The sequence below is a fragment of the Triticum urartu genome, chromosome 5A, assembly GCF_056163025.1.
Source record: "Triticum urartu cultivar PI428250 chromosome 5A, HENAU_Tu73, whole genome shotgun sequence".
NCBI lineage: Eukaryota > Viridiplantae > Streptophyta > Magnoliopsida > Poales > Poaceae > Triticum > Triticum urartu.
The window spans coordinates 580932525-580948405 of NC_141877.1; positions in this window are offsets into that span (position 1 = coordinate 580932525).

Consider the following 15881-nt stretch of genomic DNA (forward strand, 5'->3'; position numbering starts at 1 on the left):
CGGGATACTGTTCGGTGACAGAGCTAGATCATGCCCCGCGAGACAGTGCGGCGCGCTTGGTTGTGGCTCGAATCCGTCGAAGATCAAATCTCCGCGGATGTCTGCCATGTAGTTTAGGCTTCCAAACCTGACTTGATGGCCAGGGGCGTAGTTTTCGATCTGCTTCAGGTGGCCAAGCGAATTGGCCCGCAGTGCGAAGTCGCCGAAGACGAAGATCTATCCGGGGAGAAAAGTCTCACCCTGGACCGCATCGTTTTTGATGATCAAGGGAGCCATCGGGCCTAAAGGCGACGACACAGAGGAACTCTCAATGAAAGCACCAAGGAAAGTCCCATCCGGACACGGGACGAAGTCTTCAATCTTGTATCTTCATAGTCCTGGAGTCCGGCTGAAGGTATAGTCCGGCTACCCGAGCACCCCCTAATCCAGGACTCCCTCACCCTAGGTCTTCATGAGCAAGCAAGTTGGATGCACACCCACTTAGTTTCTTTTTGAGCTTTCATATACTTATAGCTCTAGTGCATCCGTTGCATGGCAATCCCTACTCACTCACATTGATATCTATTGATGGGCATCTCCATAGCCCGTTGATACACCTAGTTGATGTGAGACTATCTTCTCCTTTTTGTCTTCTCTACAACCACCATTCTATTCCACCTATAGTGCTATATCCATGGCTCACGCTCATGTATTGCGTGAAGATTGAAAAAGTTAGAGTATGAAACAATTGCTTGGCTTGTCATCGGGGTTGTGCATGATTTAAATATTTTGTGTGGTGAAGATAGAGCATAGCAAGACTATATGATTTTGTAGGGATAACTTTCTTTGGCCATGTTATTTTGAGAAGACATAATTGCTTTGTTAGTATGCTTGAAGTATTATTATTTTTATGTCAATATGAACTTTTGTCTTGAATCTTTCGAATCTGAATATTCGTACCACAATTAAGAAGATTTGCATTGAAATTATGCCAAGTAGCACTCCACATCAAAAATTCTCGTTTTATCATTTACCTACTCGAGGACGAGCAGGAATTAAGCTTGGGGATGCCTGATACGTCTCCAACGTATCTATAATTTTTGATTGCTCCATGCTATATTATCTACTGTTTTGGACTATATTGGGCTTTATTTTCCACTTTTATATTATTTTTGGGACTAACCTATTAACCGGAGGCCCAGCCCAGAATTGCTGTTTTTTGCCTATTTCAGTGTTTCAAAGAAACGGAATATCAAACGGAGTCCAAACGGAATAAAATCTTCGGGAACATGATTTTCTCACTGAACGTGATCCAGGAGACTTGGACCCTGCTCCAAGGAACAAAAGAGGCGGTCATGAGGGTGGGGGCACCCCTCCTAGGGCGCGCCCCCCTGCCTCGTGGGCCCCTCAGTGCTCCTCCGGCGTAATTCTTCCTCCTATATATATACACATACCCCCAAACGATCAGAACAGGAGCCAAAACCTAATTCCACCGCCGCAACTTTCTGTATCCAGAAGATCCCATCTTGGGGCCTGTTCCGGAGCTCCGCCGGAAGAGGGCCGTCATCACGGAGGGCTTCTACACCATCATAGTCTCTCCGATGAAATGTGAGTAGTTTACCTCAGACCTTCGGGTCCATAGTTAGTAGCTAGATGGCTTCTTCTCTCTCTTTGAATCTCAATACAAAGTTCTCGCCCTCTCTTGTGGAGATCTATTCGATGTAATCTTGTTTTTGCAGTGTGTTTGTTGAGACCGATGAATTGTGGGTTTATGATCAAGTCTATCTATGAATAATATTTGAATCTTCTCTGAATTCTTTTATGTATGATTGGTTATCTTTGCAAGTCTCTTCGAATTATCCGTTTGGTTTGGCCAACTAGATTGGTAGTTCTTGCCATGGGAGAAGTGCTTAGCTTTGGGTTCGATCTTACGGTGTCCTTTCCCAGTGATAAAAGGGGCAGCAAGGCACGTATTATATCGTTGCCATCGAGGATAACAAGATGGGGTTTATTTCGTATTGCATGAATTTATCTCTCTACATCATGTCATCTTGCTTAAGGCGTTACTCTGTTTTTAACTTAATACTCTAGATGCATGCTGGATAGCGGTCGATGAGTGGAGTAATAGTAGTAGATGCAGAATCGTTTCGGTCTACTTGTCACGGACGTGATGCCTATATACATGATCATGCCTAGATATTCTCATAACTATGCTCAATTCTGTCAATTGCTCAACAGTAATTTGTTCACCCACCGTAGAATACTTATGCTCTTGAGAGAAGCCACTAGTGAAACCTATGGCCCCCGGGTCTATTCTTATCATATCAATCTCCATCACTTTAATCTTGCTTTGCTTTTTTACTTTGCCTTTACTTTTTACTTTGCATCTTTATACCAAAAATACCAAAAATATTATATCTATCAGATCTCACTCTCGTAAGTGACCGTGAAGGGATTGACAACCCCTAATCGCGTTGGTTGTGAGTAGCTATCGTTTTCTGCAGGTACGAGGGACTTGAGCATGGCCTCCTACTGGATTGATACCTTGGTTCTCAAAAACTGAGGGAAATACTTCCGCTACTCTGCTGCATCATCCCTTCCTCTTCGGGGAAAACCAACGCAAGCTCAAGACATAGCAGGAGGCCGACGGAGGAGCATGGGGTTTCGCGGGTTTTGGCGGCCTCGGTGTACGAATGGGGGCGAAGGGGGAGGGGGAGCCAAGCTTAGGGACGCGCTTGTCCGAAATGTAGGGTAAGTTACCAATGTACCCCCATCGGTTTTGACACCGCGACGCGGAGCTTCATTTCCAGCTGAGGGGTAGAAGGGGGATTTCGCGTGTCTGGGCTGCGGGAGCGATTTCGGATGAGGAGGGAGTTCTCGCGCGCGGCCAAATTTCGGGATAACAAGGCACGGTGCGGGTTGAAGAAGCGGGAGTTTCAAAGCAGGTGAGACAAAAGATACTCGAGCTTGAAAATTTCGGGATAACAGGGTGTGGATTCCTTGTTTGGCAGAACAAACTTAACGTGTAAAAAAAATTCATACAAGACACAAGAGAGTCATGTCCCCTTTTACTATATTGCTATAGATGCCATTGAAAAAACTACAAGAAAATGTAAAAAAATCAGGAGAACAAGATTACCCTTCACAGTACCAAATCGATTCGCACTTCCCTCAACAACAACAAAAAACAAATCAGTTCCCACCAAAGAAAGAGTAATGTCCCTTTTTATATGATTACAGATGCCATGATCTCGAATTTCAATTTTTGAATCCACGTTATGTTGAATTTGAATATATCGTTAGGTGACCTTGCGGTTTATAATTGATGTAGTCGTACATTTTGATCTTCCATCATATATGAACATTTTACTCCACCATGTGAACATATATATTGTCGTCTACCATATGGACTAAATTTGAATAAATTTTCCTTATTTGAATATGATTGTTGTCAAGTTATACAATAATTTAATTATTATCTTGATAACAAAAAACATACATATAGCAGTAATCATATTTCACTATGAACTACATGTACCATACGCTCTCCAATTCAAATATTTGTATCCATTTTATGTTGAATTCAAATCATAGTACATTATTGGTCTAGGTAGCGAGATGTTTGGGATAATCTAAACCCTGTTTTCATACATATAATTTTTGGTTGAATTGGGACAAGTTTTGGTATAAGCCTCTTGCAAAACCGGAGATTCTCTCAACAAGCCTCGTGGTTCCGAGAGGGAACGTGTCACCTTTGTGTGCGAAATGATATATGCTGCCTCACCCCTGATTTTATTTACAGAGGCAACATAGAACTATATGAGTGCCCTGTTAAATTTTGGAATTATTTCGGGTTCATTTGGCCTTTTTATACATTAATTGAGTTTCTGGACTTTTAATGTGCATAATCTAAATATGAATTGCATGCACATGCTCCAGTGCACCAAAGTGGGTTGAAAAATCACATGTGTGTCCTTGGTTGAATTTCTAGGTCCCATGGAAGAAATGAGAATGAAATTCAAACATCTGGGCGTCATGACTCGGCCGAGAACATCGAGAAACTTTGATTTTAAATTCATGTAAATCCAAAACTCGCCTAGAAATCATGAAACTTGGCATGGTGGCATGTCATGGCACTAACATGGTGTGGTAAAAAATTGGGCCGACTTGGAAGCTCGTGGTTCTAAGAGGGAACGTGCCACCTTTGAGTGTGAAATGATATACGTTGTCCCCCCCCCCACTTGAGTTTCATAACAAAGGCAACATAGAACTACATTAGTGCCCAGTTAAATTTTGGAATTATTCCAGGTTCGTTTGTCGTTTTTTATACATTAATTGAGTTTCTGGTCATTTAATGTGCATAAGTCAAATTTGAACTACAGGCGCATGCTCTCGTGCACCAAAGTTGGTTGAAAAATCACATTTGTGTCCTCGGGTGAATTTCTAGGTCCCATGCAAGAAATGAGAATAAAATTAAAACATCTGGGCATCATGGCTCGGCCGAGAACATTGAGAAACTTGGTTTTAAAATTCTTGTAAATCCAAAACACGTCTGAAAATCATGAAACTTGGCATGGATGTCATGTCATGGTACTACCATGTTGTGGTAAAATAATTGGCCGAATAGGAACAGATTTTGGTATAAGCTTTTGCAAACCGAATCTTCTCTCAAGAAGGCTCGTGGTTCTGAGAGGGAACGTGCCACCTTTGAGTGCGAAACGATATATGTTGTCCCCCTTGAGTTTATTTACAAAGGAAACATAGAACTACATGAGTGCCCTGTTAAATTTTGGAATTATTCCAGCTTCGTTTGGCCTTATTTACACATTAATTGAGTTTTTGGTCATTTAATGTGCATAATTCAAATTTGAACTACAAGCACATGCTCCCGTGCACCAAAGTTGGTTGAAAAATCACATTTGTGTCCTCGGGTGAATTTCTACTCCCTCCTTCCATCTATATAGGTCCTAATGCATTTTTCGAGGCTAACTTTAACCAAACTTTAGAGCAATAATATATGACATGCAACTTACACAAAGCATACCTTCAATTTTGTATGTCAAAGGAGCTTCCAATAATATAATTTTCATAGTACACATCTCATGTGCTATTAATCTTGTCAATAGTCAAAGGCTGTCTTGAAAAACACATTAGGCCCTATATAGATGGAAGGAGGGAGTAGGTCCCATGCAAAAAATGAGAATAAAATTCAAACATCTGGGCATCATGGCTCGGTCGAGAACATTGAGAAACTTGGTTTTAAAATCATGAAACTTGGCATGGTGTCATGTCATGGTAGTACCATGCCGTGGTAAAAAAAATTGGCCGAATAGGAACAAATTTTGGTATAAGCTTCTTGCAAACCGGAGCTTCCCTCAAGAAGGCTCATGGTTCTGGGAGAGAACGTGTCACCTTTGTGTGCATAATTCAAATTTGAAATACAAGCACATGTTCCAGTGCACCAAAGTTGGTTGAAAAATCACATGTGTGTCCTCGGGTAAATTTCTAGGTTCCATGCAAGAAATGGGAATGAAATTTAAAATTCTGGGTGTCGTGGCTGGGTTGGAAACATTGAGAAACTTAGTTTTTTAATTCCTGTAAATCCAAAACATGCATGAAAATAATGAAACTTGGATTGGTGCCATGACATGGCACCAACATGCTGTGGTAAATTTGCAGTCCGATTTGCGAAGGCGCACACATTAACAATCAACAAAGTCATTTTGGAACAAGTGTTGTCACGTTACAATCGGAAACACAAGTATTATTGAAACTGTGGGCGTTCTACTTACTAGTACCATTTACGTGCCGCCACGCGTCCCCATTTTTTATTAGCTAGGAGGCGCCGTGCAGGGTAGCTATTTGAGTACGAGAGGCGTGCGATCAGACCCCTGTGCATGCTTATCGGGAGGAAAGCCCTTTGACCTCCATCTGCCGTCCACCTCTCTCCCAAGGTCTCCATTAATGGTGCCCGAGCCTCTGTTTAATGGCGTGGCTATGTCTCACTCGACTGAGATTTAAGAGAGAGAAAAGAAAATCTGAAAGCACGGATCTTGATGTAAGATCTGACAGACCTATATAGCATCTACTGCGACTTATAGCAAGACTGATGAATATATATAAGGACGGTTAATTTTTTTTTTATCAAAGAAGGGCTTCCCCTTCCGATTTTCATTACTGAAAATCACCACAATTCACAAGAAGTTCAGCACAACTCCAGCCTAACACGAAGGACTAAAAGCTACCAGATTGAAATCGCAACATCCCAAGAGGCCAACAAAGGCCAAACATCCGCGCTAGAACCCAACATTTCACAACCAATGACACAATCCACATCCTAAACCGATTATTACATCAAAAGAAACCAGGAAACTAGTCTCCACGGCGAGCGGCAATGAGCTCTTTCGTGTCCTCAAGACGCTGCTTGAGAACATCCACGGATTCCTCCACCAGCCTTTGGCACTCATTGCGGAGCATGTCATTCTCGTCCATAAGTTTCTTGAAGATGACGCCGGTCCTCTTCAACAAGGCACTGGTCTCCTCCTGCTGGTCTGCACTTCGGACGATCTTCTCCCTCAGCAGGTCGCACTCGGCCTGGAGCCTCTCATTGCCCTCCCTTAGTTGTCGGATGATGCCAGTAGCCTATTCAAACAAGGCTATCATGTCGTCCTGCAACCTCGCCGAGCCGGAGATCTGATCCATCTAGCTATGGACGATCGCATGCATGCGCCTGTAACAGTCGTCGCCTGCCCGCGAGAAATTTTCCCAGGCCGCCGCGGTGCGGTGGGACATCTCTGCTGCATTCGTGCTGTCGTGGGACATCTCTATTGCTTCCGCGGCGCGGCCGGACCAGTCTGCTGCATCGACGGGCGGCGGAACCTCCGTGCTGCTTCAGCGGCGCGGCGGGACCTCTGTGCTGCTACTTCCGCACGGCGGGACATGTCGGCTGCTCTCACAGCGAGGCGGGACATATCTCGTGCTTTCTCTTCCATGCTCACCTCTCCCTGGTGGCAATCTCTCGACCCAGAACTCACGCTGGCCATGGCAGAGCAAGGGAAGGATGTTGAATGACTTGTTTGTTTTGTGGATGAGGAGTTGAGGAGGAATGTGCAGTCATCTTGGCATACTAGTATTTATAACTGAGTACTAATACGCTCCTAAGTGGGAAACCATTTAGGTTGTGATCGGTGTGAACAGGTTTGCAATTCAATATAGTATGGAGTAATTTGGAATGTGACAAGACTCAAGCTCAAAATTTATTGACGGTTCTAGTTTCGAAGTGCGGCACTATTCCCGGATGGAGTACTTCTTTTTCTACTCCCTCCTTTCCGGTTTTATAGGGCTTATCTAAAAATTTTAGTTTTTCCATTTTATAAGGCTCAATTTGGTTGTTCCCCAACACATGTTCAGATTCCAAGGTGCATTAAATCATTGCATGCAAGTATTAAGAGAAAATTGACCAATGCATGTACTTTATGCATGCATGCATTGCAATTAATGCATTGATAAACATAATCTTTTGAGAAAAACAAGAGCATTAATTAGGTGCTTTTGCAAACTACAAAAAATATTCCACCACTCACCATCTTGGTTGGTGAGATTTTTGAATTAATCCCTATAAACCGGAAAGGAGGGAGTACTGTTGTGTACGTGCAATAACTGGCACCATCGTATACATATCTTACGGTTAATGGTGCGTTCGACAGGAATAGCCGTGTGGCGAGCTCTAGGCTAGTCTTTTTTCAGGCGCATTAAACCTATCTCTCGGGACTTCTCGCACGCACCATCGTGCCACCCACAAAAACTTGTACTCTGAGTTTAGTAGTACGTTATACAGGAAGAGAAGAGGTGCACGCACGCACTCGTCCTCTCACACACGTGTCTGTTTTTCTCGAAAAGGAGGATGATGACCCCGGGCCTCTGCATCTGGGAGTCACACACGCAAATTATTGAAATATATCGAGTGCAGTGCTTTGATGTGTCACGTCAACTCGTACATCAACGATAAGTTTGATTATCCTCTCCCTCGCGGACTTAACTGCACCTGCCTTTGGCTGTATGACAGGTTGGCCACACACCTGTCGGGCCCACCTGTCATACACGCAAAGGCAGGAGCGTCCCTCCCTCACCCATGAGCGTGGTGGCTGGCAAGACTAGGAGAAGCTTTCGCTACACGCTCTCCCTCCCGCACGCGGTGGACATGCAGCAGTTCAATCGGTGTCAGATGGCCAGAAGCGTACTGTAGTATCCTCCAGTGCAGTAGTATTCCATCATTGTTCGACTTCCTGAAGAGGCGAAGAGCCAAGCGCAGCCCGGACGCTCGTGTGTCAGTTTCATGTGTAGAGTAGTCTAGGATAGCGTGTACCATGCATGTAACCTTAAAATCGTTGGGGTTGGCTCCATGCTATGTGGCCGTCTCGAAGTTTTAAAAAAATTAAAATAGTCTTCTGGCCCTACCCGAAAACTGCCGCGCGTACTGCCCGGGAAAAGCCCCGCCCTCAACTTTTAACTACGCGAAAATAGTTCGAGCTTGTTCGTTCTATATAAATACAGTACTTACTGTATGTTTATTCACCCGTGGGTTGTTCAATGAATGGAGGGGCGGGGAGTAGAAGTGAACAATATTGTAGTACTACTAGTAGTAAGTAGGAGTCGTACAGTAGTCACCTTAAATAGAGAGTTTCTTTTCTTTAATGCCACGTACACAAATTGAAACGCTTGTTGTGGAGAGAAAAAAGATAATCACTCCACTATATATTGACGCAGGGGCCTGAGCGCTTGCTTTACTAGGGTTGCTCTCTTCATTCTCTCATCCTCTCCAGATATAAACAAGACAGCGGTAGCAACATTTTCTCTCTGCTCACCGCTGGTCACAGATTCGGCCGGTGTGTGTAGAGGACTAAAAGGTGCATCATTCACGTGGTCATCGCCGCCGAGGGAGGAAACCCACAGCTGCCGGAGGAGCCTGATCCTCTGCCCGTGTCGTTCTCTCCGACACAGCGCTGGCTCGGGAAGTCCTCCGACCCTTCTTCCTCCCTGCCGTATTGTCCGCAGATCCGACCTGCCGCCGCCGACATCCCGACGACCCTCAGGTATAAGTTCTTCGAAAGCGGCCTTGCTCTACTGCCCCAGCTCCCCACGTGTCTGCATGTGCATCTTTTTCTACTCCCATCAGCTCTTCCAAAGCCACCTAAATTTTAAGTATTATTAGAGGTAAAGCTACTTCATGCATTCGAATCTAGGGCTTTGTTCAAACAACGAAGAAAGGGGGAAAGTTGTAGCATGAATCTAGGACTTGATTCAAAGAGGAAATAATATGGTGAAAGTAGTAGAGACCGGATACCAAACCTGTCTCTTGGTTGAAAAGGGAAATAATGGGAAAACCCAGTACAAACTGGATAAGGAACAGATCTATTATTGGTTGAAAAAAGGATAGAAAGTGGCGGCTGGTGGACAAGTCAACAGAGTATGTACAGGATTAGATTTGCTGCCATCACATAGTAAAAGGTCTCCAGGATTAGATTTGCTGCCATCACATAGTAAAAGGTCTCCAGGATTAGATTTGCTGCCCTCACATAGTAAAAGGTCTCAGTATTAGATTTGTTGCCCTCACATAGTAAAAGGTCTCAGGATTAGATTTGATGCCCTCACATAGTAAAAGGTCTCCAGGATTAGATTTTCTGCCCTCACATAGTAAAAAGTCTCCAGGATTAGATTTGCTACCCGCACATAGTAAAAGGTCTCCAGGATTAGATTTGCTGCCCTCACATAGTACAAGGTCTCTAGGATTAGGTTTGCTGCCCTCACATAGCATGAACAAACTCGGCATCACCACTTTATGCCTCCTTGTAGGTACATTGTGTTGATGTGTCCACTGTCGCATCCTTATACCAACCTTTTGTTGTTGTTAATGTAAGGGTGCATGTAAAATGAAGCGATCACAATGTTACCCAAGGGACATGTCTAACCAGTGTTATTGTTAATCTAATGCCTCCAGTGATAAGATGCAATTAAACTGTGTTAAAAATGGCACTCCTGTTGTTTTCCCCAATATGATAAGTAAGTTGCTCCTTTACGCTGCTGAGTGTCCTGGTGTCCCCATGGTCCCATGCCCTTAAACCAACTCTTAAGCTGCTATTGATTTACTGTGTTTGGTAAACAAGCCATGCCACCATTAAAGTAACATGAAGCATTGCTGACGTTTTAAAATTTCTACTGTCCTTTCATGATTGCCATGAACATAATTAAGATGCTTCTTTTCATTTTGTATATGTTTCGTATATTCTTATTGACCAGCAACTGTTTACTTTCTATCTTTTTGTGCAGATATGGATATCCATTTCACCTTGTTGCTACTGTGACCTTTTGGTGAACTGCACAAAACACTTTTTTTTGGAATGAGTGTCTTGTGCAGTCCAACTAAAATGTCTCGTGGGCAACATCTCTCAATTTTGGTGAAACTGCACAAAATGGTGATTGGAGTTTCCAAAATCTCCGTCAAGTTCTGATGGTAATCTCGTGCAACATTTTATTGGCCTTTGCAAGATGGAGCCGTCATTGTCGCCACAATGGCACTTTATTTTAGCGGAACTGCACAAAAGGATAAGAAAATTATAGTTGCACCTTACATGAGCCAGACAACCAACCTTAATGTTCCTCAATTTTAGTGCAACTACTAAAGAAGAACCTGCCAGCTCACAAGAGCAAGTACTTCTTGCTAGCTGAATGATGCAATCTTTGCTTCATTTCAGGTGAACTACAGAAAAAGGCGCATGAATTAAATCATGGAACTCCAGGCAGACCTCATCCAAGTATAGTTGGAGGTTGAGTTCAAGGAGGCCGCTATTAAAGCGAAATCATGCTCTCATGTCTCCTTGTTTGTGCTGTGCATACATGTTGTGCAAACAGGAATACTCAACTAGAGATGTTGTGACGGTCAAGAGCATTCGCCAAGTTCTTCGATTGTATGACATGTGTCGGGGGTTTGGTGCGACATATGCCAACGGATGGCTTATCATGGTGGGGGCGAGTAGAATGTCGCCGGTGCCTAGAAACGGGATGAGGCGAAGACATGCACGCCGGCGAATCTTACCCAGCTTCAGGGCTCTCCGGGGAGATAATACCCCTACTGCTGCTCTGCGGGGTCTCCGCATGATCACTATGGCCAAGTGTTTACACGGTTGCTCCTTGAGCTGTTTCTTAGAGGTAGGAGAGGGCAAGGCTAGCTCTCTCCTTCTATCTGGTATGGTCTAGAGCTACTGGGTTCCAACCCTTTGCATGGGTGCCCTGGGGGGTTTATATAGGCCTACCCCCCAGGGGTACAATGGTAATTCAACTGGGCGCGGGCCCAGCCGTCAGTGCCTCTGACCTCCGACTTCTCCGCTGACTGCTGGGGCCCGCCGACTGCTGGGCCCCGCCGACTGGTCTGGTACGGAGCCGACAGGCCGCGTCCGCCGCGGGCGGGTCTTGCCGGCCGCTGATTACTGTAGCCGTGCTTCTAATGACGCGGGCTTGGTCATGGGGTCGTGGCAACAGTCCCACCGCCTGGCGGGCGATCACTATTGCCACTCCCCATCTCATCTTGATTAATGGCGCGTGGGCCCCGGGGGAGGGCTCGGTCGACTCCCCCGGGCCGACTCCCGACGGGTCCGACTGGCGGTTCTCCCGCCATCTCCCGAGGTCTCGCTGACTGGTGGGCCCTGCTGCCTCCAGGCCGTACAGACAAGCCGTCGTGGGTGCAGGATTCGGTACTGTGGTGTTGATGTCAGGGCCGACTGGGCAACAGTGCCACGCCGCACGGAGATCTTCCCGGGTACGGCGTGCTGTGGCCATGCCTGCCCTTGGTAAGGGGCGGGGAGTGGGCTTCACTGTAGCCACGCCCCTGCCCCGTCCCCTTCGATGAGGTCATGGGTTTTTGGAGTCGCCGGCTGACTCCCCAAAGCCGGCTTCTCTGGAAGTCGTCCCTGGGACTTGGTCGTGACCCGGCAGTCGGCCGCCCTGCCGTCTACTCCTCAGGAGGCGGCTCTTCGCCCTGGGGTCTTGAGGGGCGCAGCCTGCCCCGATGTCTTGAAAGGTTATGGGACTTGGGTTGGCCTACCCGTGGCCCATTACTCCGACAGTAGTCCCCGAAGCTGGTGAGGTGCCGCGGACGATCGGCCGAGAAGCCTCAGCAGTTTCTCTTTCCGGGTGCCCAACACATGGTCTTTGATTGACTTCTGCCGGGTCGTCTAGAAGGAGTCGGACTTGCCCAACTCGGACTCACTGAATTCCGACTTGCTCAGTATTTCGAACGTTGCGGCGGGATTTTAAGTGGCGTGCTAGCTAAGCCTCCAGGCCGCCGCCCGTTCTTGGCCTGTCACGCGAGGGCACGTGGCCAGGCCGTCCTGCCAGCCTACGCGTGCAACGGGACAGGCCCATAGGCGGGGCCCGCCACCACCGCGCCTCGGCGCCCGAGCGGATCCGTTGCGGCCCCGGTGGACGGTTGGGATTCCCGTGGAGTTACTGCGCGCAGTAACTTTGCGTGGATCGTGGGGGGTCGTGGGGTTGTGGGCGCAGTAAATCCCCACGTCCGCCCCCTCGGCTTCGCAGCCCACGGGGCTATAAGTAGGGGGAAGAGGGGGGCACGCGCGCCCCTCCTTCCCACTACTCCTCGTTCTCTTCCTCCTTGCTGCTCCTCTCTCTCCTCCTTCCTCTTCTCTTCTTCGCTCCGCCGCACGCCCAAGCTCCGGTGAACACTGCGGCGACAGCTCGTGATGAGTTCTTCCTCCGCTGCCGCGCCTCCCCCAGTGCGCTCCGGCACCTGGGACGGTTCCGAAGTTCATGAAGACCACATTGAGTTCCTTCGCCAGACCCGTCGGCTTCCCAGCGAGGATCGCGTGCAGGTACCTCTTGCGCCAGAGGGGAAGATTTCCCCCGCACCGCAGGAGGGCGAGCGGGTCATCTTCTGCTCGCACTGCCTGTGCGGGCTGGGGCTGCCGGCGAGCAGTTTTTTCCGGTCCTTCCTGGAGTTCTACGGTCTCTAGCCGCACCACCTCACCCCCAACGCAGTGGTGCTGCTGTCCGCCTTCGTGGCCCTGTGTGAAGACTTCCTCGGAGTCCTCCCCACCCTCGAGCTCTGGGGGGAGTTCTTCTTCTCCAAGCTCGGCACCCAGGCCGCGGGCGTGCCGGCTCAGTGCGGTGCCTTCATCATCGTGCGAAGGTCGGGGGCCGACAATCCCTTCCCCTCCATCTCACTGATAAAGTCGGTGAAGATGTGGCGGAGATCTTACTTCTATGTCACAAACGTCGCCACGAGGGGCGACTGGGTCAACCTGCCGGCTTTCGAAGCCGGCCCGCCGGCTGGGAGACTGCCCAACTGGTCGTACCAGGCCAGGTCGCTGACGCCTACGGGAGCCAGCGCCATCACGCGACTCCGAGTGCTGACGCAGTCGGAGGGTCTGACTGGTCCGGATCTGCTGGCCGCTTCGTTTTGCGCCGAGTTCTCCCACTCCAAGGCCGCCCTCACGTGATATGCCAGATGAGCGGGCACCGCGACCCGAGTCGGATGTGCACCAAGGACATGCCTCACGAAGAGGTGGCCCTCATGGTGAACTACCTCTCGGACAGTAGGCTCCCGGAGGACTCGCGATTCGGCAAGGAGCCGTACTCCCGCGCCGACCCCCCACCCATGGTGAGTCGCCTTTCTTTTCTTTCTTTAGATTGTCTTCTTCTTGCAGAGTTTTGTTTTGACCAGTCGGCTTTGGTTAGAATCCCCTTCTTCACCCACCAGCCGGCACCTCGGGGCCGGCCCTAGAGTTCCTCGCCGACCGGGCGGAGAGCGACGTCGACGACCCTGATTTGGGGGCGGTGGCTCTGGAAGACGACGCCGAGGGAGGAGGAGGGACAGCAGGCGACTTCAGGCCTTCGGCTACCTTCGCCGACTGGCCTAAAGACAACGCCGAGGGAGAAGTCGCCCCTCGCCATCGGCCAGGAGCCAGCCAGCCTGGCGCGGGCTCTTCTGCCACGCCGGGGGCTCCAGGCGGCGGGAAGAAGCGCAGGGCCGTGCCGACCTTGTTCGGCAGGCGGCCGAAGAAGCCCAAGGGCTCGGCTGCGGCGACCCAGTGGGACGAGGCAGCCGCGAAGGCCATCTGCTTTCGTAAGGAAGTGAAGAAGCCGCCGTTGGTCTCCATGTAAGTATTCTGTCTTCAAAGTTTTATTCTTTCTTCATGATTTGTCTGAGTCTCTGCTTGCCCCTCTTGCTTCAGGGCTCCCCTCTCTCTTGAGCGGATCGTCGCCGCCTCTGTCATGGGGTCAGCGGAGACGTCCGCCACCACTTGGCGGATTGACCCGCTGCTGGCCTCCGGGAGGCGACGGAGCGGAATGCACAGGAGAAGCGCAACGAAGAAGAGGCCCTCCGCCTGGAGAAGGCGGAGGCCGACAGGGCGAAGGCCTCCGCTAAGAAAAAACTAAAGCCGCCGCCGCGGCGAAGCAGCAGGCTGAGGAAGCCGCACGCCGCCAGTCGGCATTGCTCGTCACCCAGTTGAACTCTGCGTCGCTGCCTCCGGAGTTCACGGGGCAGACCGAAGAAGCCGGCGGGGAGAACCCCTCCGTGGAGAGGGAAGGCGGCGACCCCTCTGCACCGGACATGAACGTTCCGCCGCCGCCTCCACCGCTGTCTGAAGGTGCGCAAGGCGAGCAGCCAGCGGACCCTCCGGTGCCGCCGACCGAAGACGAGGCCGTGGCAAGGCTACTCCTCCAAGTCGGCTCGCCAACGCGCTGTCGTCTGGAGAAGGCGACTTCGGCACCCCGCCCCCTGGAAGCCGGCACCGCCAGCTCGGCGGCCCCAGACGCCGAAGCGACGAGCGCCGCACCTATTGGGTGGGTGCGAGGAGGCGGCACAGGGCCGCTGAACTGGGCACTCCTGGACGTCCAGGCGAAGCTCCGTGCTGAGGGCGACGCTCTCCAGAGTTGCACCAAGGCGTTCCTAGCGTCGCGGGCAGCCGTCCGGGTATATTTTTTTCCTTTGGTATTTGTTTTCTTGTTCCTCTCTATGGGGGCGCGCCAGCGCGCCCACTGGGTGTAGTCCCCGAGTTTCAGGCCGGCTGCTGAGCAGGCGGCCCGGAACTCCAATTGATGAGCTTCTGGGTACTAACTTGGTCTGAAATGCTTGTCGCAGGATTACCACAACCTCCGCGTCACTGCCTTCAACCGTAACGTTGAAGAGCTGGGCAAGCGGACCGCCGACTTGGCAGAGAGCCGGAGTAAGTCCTTTTTTCCTTCTCTGCGGGGGCGCGCTAGCACACCCGTGGGCTGTAGTCCCCGAGATTCGGGCCGACTGCTGAGCAGTCGGGCCGGATCTCCCCTGCGACCTACTTTATTGACGACTGTTGTCTTTCTTCCTTTTCTTCAGGAGCCAACGCTGCTCTTCAACAGCGGTTGAGCGAAGCCAACTCCACCCTGCGCGCCAAAGGGGAGGAGTGCAGCAGGCTCGCCACAGAGCGCGATCTGCTAGCCACTCGGTTGGCAGAGGAGAAGGAGCTGCTTGTGAAGTCGCAGAGGGAGGTGGAGGAGATGGAAACCGCCCTCTTGGCCGAGTTCACGAGTGAGCGCTCCTCCTGGTCTGACAAGGAGGCGCTGTTGTCCTCCGGCTTCCATGAGATTGAAGACATCGTTGATGGTGAGTCTCTTTATTTTCTTTCTTCGAGCTGCCGATTTAAATCGTGCCGACTCCTGGTTTTTGACTAGCTTCCTCATTTCTTCGCGTCTTTGCAGACTTCTTCCCTGGGCAGTCGCAGGCCGCCATCCAAGCCATCGAGGCCGACCGTGAAAGTCGGAGGGCGGAGGGCGCAGAGATCGCCGCCGATGCCCCCCGAACTCTTGACGAGCACATCCTGAGCATCGAGGCTCGCCTCCGGCCGGCTCAC